This window comes from Ranitomeya variabilis, chromosome 4 (genome assembly GCF_051348905.1).
Source record: "Ranitomeya variabilis isolate aRanVar5 chromosome 4, aRanVar5.hap1, whole genome shotgun sequence".
Lineage (NCBI taxonomy): Eukaryota > Metazoa > Chordata > Amphibia > Anura > Dendrobatidae > Ranitomeya > Ranitomeya variabilis.
The window spans coordinates 731,019,615-731,025,746 of NC_135235.1; the positions used below are offsets into that span (position 1 = coordinate 731,019,615).

General features: G+C 51.3%; 1 long non-coding RNA gene across 1 annotated transcript; it reads right to left on the reverse strand.

Moving 5' to 3' along the window:
* Window positions 1-2,169: 2,169 nt before the first annotated feature.
* On the reverse strand, window positions 2,170-6,132 carry LOC143766704 (uncharacterized). Its single transcript, XR_013213619.1, has 2 exons — window positions 6,054-6,132; window positions 2,170-3,396 (listed from the first exon to the last, which is right to left on the reverse strand). It is a non-coding gene; the product is annotated as an uncharacterized LOC143766704 (long non-coding RNA).

Here is a 6,132-nt window from a genome sequence, read left to right on the forward strand (position 1 = left end):
TCTGAGGATGGTGACTCGGATAAACTTATCCTCAGAAGCAGAGGTGACTCTTGGTATTCCTTTCCTGGGGCGGTCCTCATGTGAGCCAGTTTCTTAGTAGCGCTTGGTGGTTTTTGCCACTGCACTTGGGGACACTTTCAAAGTTTTCCCAATTTTTCGGACTGACTGACCTTCATTTCTTAAAGTAATGATGGCCACTCGTTTTTCTTTACTTAGAATTTGTATTATGGCAGGAAAAAAGCAGCTAACAGTCTATTCAGTAGGACTATCAGCTGTGTATCCACCAGACTTCTGCACAACACAACTGATGGTCCCAAACCCATTTATAAGGCAAGAAATCCCACTTATTAAACCTGACAGGGCACACCTGTGAAGTGAAAATCATTCCCAGTGACTACCTCTTGCAGCTCATCAAGAGAATGCCAAGAGTGTGCAAAGCAGTCATCAAAGAAAGAGGTGGCTACTTTGAAGAACCTAGAATATAAGACATAATTTCAGTTGTTTCACACTTTTTTGTTAAGTATATAATTCCACATGTGTTAATTCATAGTTTTGATGCCTTCAGTGTGAATGTACAATTTTCATAGTCATGAAAATACAGAAAAATCTTTAAATGAGAAGGTGTGTCCAAACTTTTGGTCTGTAGTGTATCTCTTTAGATTTTAAATACACCTATACTGTGTGTATATATCTATTCTATTGTAACCTGTCAGTGTGATTTTACTGTACACTGCACCTGAATTGTTGGCCTTTCAAAGGACACCGTTGCGTATTTCTCGCAAGTCACACTGATGGCCCGTGTGGTGCGAGTTTTTCGTGCACAAATAGACTTTCATTGGCGAGTCTCGGCTGATATACGGTGCAAATCACAGCATACTGCAATTTCACTCGCACATATACGGCCTTGAAAAAAAAGTGATGGGAGATTAACATTGGTTCGAGTGCTATGCGATTTTTTTCTCGCATAGCACTCGTCCGTATTCCTCTCTAGTGTGACTCCCGCCTTAAAGGGAAAATCATTAAAAATTTATATTTTTTAAAATTTGTAAAATTTCTGATTTTTTTTACAAAATGAAGCAAAACATATCAACTCAAGTTTACCATTATCATAAAGTCTAATATAACACGAAAAAAAAAAATTAATCTCAAAATCAATGGGATGTTGAAGCATTCCAGAGTTATTACTATATAAAGTGACACTGGTCAGATTTTAAAAAATTGGCCCCGCCACAAAGGGGCTAAGAGCTTGTACATGTGAGCATTGTTTCAAAGGTGGCTTACCTGTCTCAGGCAGGTTTCACACCAGCGTTCGGCAGCCTTCTTCCTCCATTAAGCCCCGCCCACTGCTGCGCCTCTTCCTTCAGCTCCGCCTAAGTCTGCATGCGTCCCCTATCTAACATTGGGTACACAGGCATGCCTCATTTTGAAGATGCGCTGAACTGCGTCGAACGCAACAGGTTGCATTTTATTGCAGTCGGCGTGTTAAAACAACGCATGCGGAGGCATCCGCTTGGCCTGCGTACCCAATATTAAAGATAGGGTATGCAGGACGCATGCAGACGTAGGCGGAACTGAATGAAGAGTTGTGGCAGTGAGCGGGGCTTAGGCTACTTTCACACTAGTCAGTCGGTACGGGCCGTCGCAAACCGTCGGCCCGACGGACACTATGTTTTATGTAGAACAACATGGGCAGCGGAGGCAGTTTTACAACGCATCCGTGGCCCATTGTGAGTTCCGGGGAGGAGGGGGCGGAGTTTCGGCCACGCATGCGCGGTCGAAAATGGCGGACTCGACGCACAAAAAAACGTTACATGGAACTTTTTTTGTGCCGACGGTCCGCCAAAACACGACGCATCTGTCGCACGACGGATGCGACGTGTGGCAATCCGTCCCAATGTGTTGCTAATGAAAGTCTATGGAGAAAAAACGCATCATGCAGGCAACTTTGCAGGATGCGTTTTTTCTCCAAAACTACGCATTGAGACGTACAGCAAGCGACGTTAGTGTGAAAGTAGCCTTAACGGAGGAAGAAGGCTGCCATCCGCAGCCCTGCCGAACGCTGGTGTGAAACCAGCCTACGGCTGTTATTATAGCACCTTCCATGTGTTACACAGATACATCATGGGCTTGTCCTGCCCTACGCATGAAATGAAAGGCGAAAATACAATGTGGAGACTTCATCAGAGCAATGTTTTATTTACATTCAGAACTGGTTTAAGAGGAACAAATGACCATTTCCCACAGAAATCTCAGACTTTTACTTATAGAAATACTGGATAAATATCATTTTACCATTAGATATAGAAACATTTCTAATTTTATAAAACTGCATTTTTTTGCATTGAATAACTTTATGCCCTTGCTTGTTTCATTTTATGCATTTCTACAGTATTTTAAAACTGTAATATGCTGTTGGTGCCTGGGGGCTGGACTGTCGGTTTGGTATGTGGCTCTGCCCCCCCCCCCCCCCAGGCCTGCCTCCAATGTCTGAGGTTTCGGTGTCCCGGACCAGAGATCATAATAACGGCCTTGAATTGTGAAGGACACGGCAGCCGACCCTGAGAAACATCCAAGGTGGGAACGCCCCATCATGTCGAAGAGAGTCTGCTAGATCCAGGCCTAGCAGACCAGTGCCGGTGGGTTCATGGATGCCAGGAGGGGGTTGGCCTAAAGGAAGGTCTCGTCTTTTCCTGGCGGGTCGGAGAGTTGTCCCGTCATTTTTTTGGACAGAACATTTCCAAAACAACCAAAATTGAACAGCAGATCTCTTGGGAGGCAGACTTTAGTCCTCAGTTTAAGACTACTTCACTTCTGCAACAGATAGGTGCAGAGTAGGACACACTAGAAAGTTGGCGTGCATGATTGTTCAGGGCACTGGCGGTGTGGACCGGCCACCAGAGAAGGCCTAGACCGAAGCCTGGATATTTTAAGAGCAGGGTCACAGGAGCCTCTGGAAAACATGGAGGCTGCATGAATAGGAAGGTTTCCCCAGGAGACGTCCATATTGCTCAGGGGCAAACTAGGACATACTTGTCCTGTCCTTTCCATTTTTTTTTAAATTTTTTTTTAAAGTAGCCCCCTCACTGCCTGGTAGGATGTATGTGTCCTGAAGATCACACATCATTCTTCACAGACAGATGATGAAGATGGGCATGGAATAACCTGGACGCAAACCTTTCGGCGGCTGGCACATAACGGATTCGTCTTCCCTCCCTACTCTATCTGGCTCTGGGGGGGCCAGAGGGTAGGGGGATTCGTGGCATGGATCGTCCTCTGGGGAACCAAACACTCTTGATGTGTCAGGGCCTTGCCTCATAGACCACAGATGATACGGTAGTGACAATTCTAGGTGGGAGATTAGAGTGACAATTCCACTGTCACCCTCAAAAGCCGTATCTGAAAAAAAAAAAAAAAAAAAGAAAAAGGAAAATCGTTAATAAAAAAAAACCCCAAAACCTAAGTCAGAAACTGGGCTGGGTGGTCCAGACCCATGTCTGCCTCCTACTGACATTAAGCTAAAAAGGATTAGCTTCGTGCCAGTTGGTGGTGTGGCCTCCTCTACAGGGAAATACCTAAATTTTTTTTTTGCATAGCATAAGCAGCATACACTCATATTTTTTTTGGTGTACCCCAATGAAGCATTAGCCCCCCCCCCCCACATCAACCAGATGGCCACACAGCATAACCTCGCTCCCCCAGTCAGAAACCTCCACCTCACATTAACCAGCGGGCCACACAGCATAACCTCGCTCCCCCAGTCAGAAACCTCCACCTCACATTAACCAGCGGACCCCACAGGATAAATCCAAAGCCCACCAGACATTCCCTCCCCTCAAGCGTAAATCCAAATATGACGCCCCCTGCCCCAACCATAAATCCCATCAGACACCCCCTCCAATCGAACGCCACCCCAGCTTAAACTCTCATCGGACGTCCAACCCCCACAAACCCCCATCGGACGTCCAACCCCCATCGGACGTCCAACCCCCATCGGACGTCCAACGCCCACAAACCCCCATCGGACGTACAACCCCCACCGGACGCGGAACCCCCCACCCAGCAGAAACCCCCAGATGCAGACCCCCCACCCCGCACAAACCCCTATCAGACGTGGACCCCCCCACCCAGCACAAACCCCCATCGGACGTGGACCCCCCCCACCCAGCACACACCCCCTTCGATGTCCACCCCCCACCCAGCTTAAACCCTCTTCAGCCCCCCCCAAACCCAACCCATAAGCAGGTCGCCCCCCAATAAAAGGGATCCCTCAGTAAGCAGCAGGACACCCCCCAATAAAAGGGTTCCATCTGTAAGCAGCAGGTCGTCCCCAAATCCCACCACGGGATCCCCCCAATAGCCAGCAGCAGGTCGCCTCCCCACATTCAACGACAAGCAGGTCGCCTCCCCACATTCAACGACAAGCAGGTCGCCTCCCCACATTCAACGACAAGCAGGTCGCCTCCCCACATTCAACGACAAGCAGGTCGCCTCCCCACATTCAACGACAAGCAGGTCGCCTCCCCACATTCAACGACAAGCAGGTCGCCTCCCCACATTCAACGACAAGCAGGTCGCCTCCCCACATTCAACGACAAGCAGGTCGCCTCCCCACATTCAACGACAAGCAGGTCGCCTCCCCACATTCAACGACAAGCAGGTCGCCTCCCCACATTCAACGACAAGCAGGTCGCCTCCCCACATTCAACGACAAGCAGGTCGCCTCCCCACATTCAACGACAAGCAGGTCGCCTCCCCACATTCAACGACAAGCAGGTCGCCTCCCCACATTCAACGACAAGCAGGTCGCCTCCCCACTAGCAGGTCGCCCTCAAATCTCACCACAGGGGTCCCCCAAATAGCCTGCAGCAGGTCACCCCTCACATGCAGGTCGCCTCCCCACATCCCACCACAAGCAGGTCACCCCCCACATCCCACCACAGGGGTCCCCCAATAGCTTGCAGCAGGTCTCCTCCCACATCCACCACAAGGGTCCCCCCCAATAGACAGCAGGTCACGCCCTCCCAAAACCCGACCACAAGCATGTCGCCCTCAAACCCCACCACCAGGGTCTCCCCAATAGCCAGCAGCAGGTCGCCCCCACTAAAAGGGGTCCACCCCGTAAGCAGCAAGTCACCTCCAAACCCCACCACAGGGGTCCCCCTCAATAGCCAGCAGGTCACCCCCAAACCCCACCACAGGGGCCCATCAATAGCCATCAGCAGGTCACCCCTCCACAAGCAGGTCGCCCCCACTAAAAGGGGTCCCGCAACAAGCAGGTCGCCTCCCCAAACCCAACCATAAGCAGGTCACCCTCACTAAAATGGGTCCCCCGCACGCAGGTCGCCCCCAAATCACACCACAGGGGTCCCACCATAGGGGTCACCCCAATAGCCAGCAGCAGGTCTCCCACCCCAAACAAGTCACCCCATAAGCAGGTCACCCCTAAATCCCACAACAGGGGTCCCCCCAATTGCCAGCAGCAGGTCCCCCCCCCACTAAAATGGGTCACCCCCAATAGCATGCAGCAGGTCGCCCCCCCACAAGCAGGTCAGGGGTCCCCCAATAGCCTGCAGCCCCCCTCACACAAGCAGGTCGCCTACCACAGAAGTCCACCACAACAGACAGCAGCAGTCCCCCCCCCACAAAATCCCACAATAGCCAGCAGCAGCAGGTCCCCCCAAAATCCCACCACAGGGGTCCCCCACAATAGCCAGCAGCAGCGGAGCCCCCAAAATCCCACAGCAGGGGTCCCCCACAATAGCCAGCAGCAGCGGAGCCCCCCAAAATCCCACCGCAGGGGTCCCCCACAATAGCCAGCAACAGCGGAGCCCCCCAAAATCCCACCACAGGGGTCCCCCACAATAGCCAGCAACAGCGGAGCCCCCCAAAATCCCACCACAGGGGTCCCCCACAATAGCCAGCAACAGCGGAGCCCCCCAAAATCCCACCACGGGTCACTCCCCACACAGACAAGTAGGTCGACCACCACAGGGCCTCCCCCCAATAGCGATTAGCGAGCGGCAAGTAGCATTTTTCACCCTGAAACCACTGACCTCCATGGCATCCACAAGCTGTCAGGTAAATGCTAGAGTGTATGGGCTCCTTCCAGGTGTGACGTGATTTCCGGGGGCG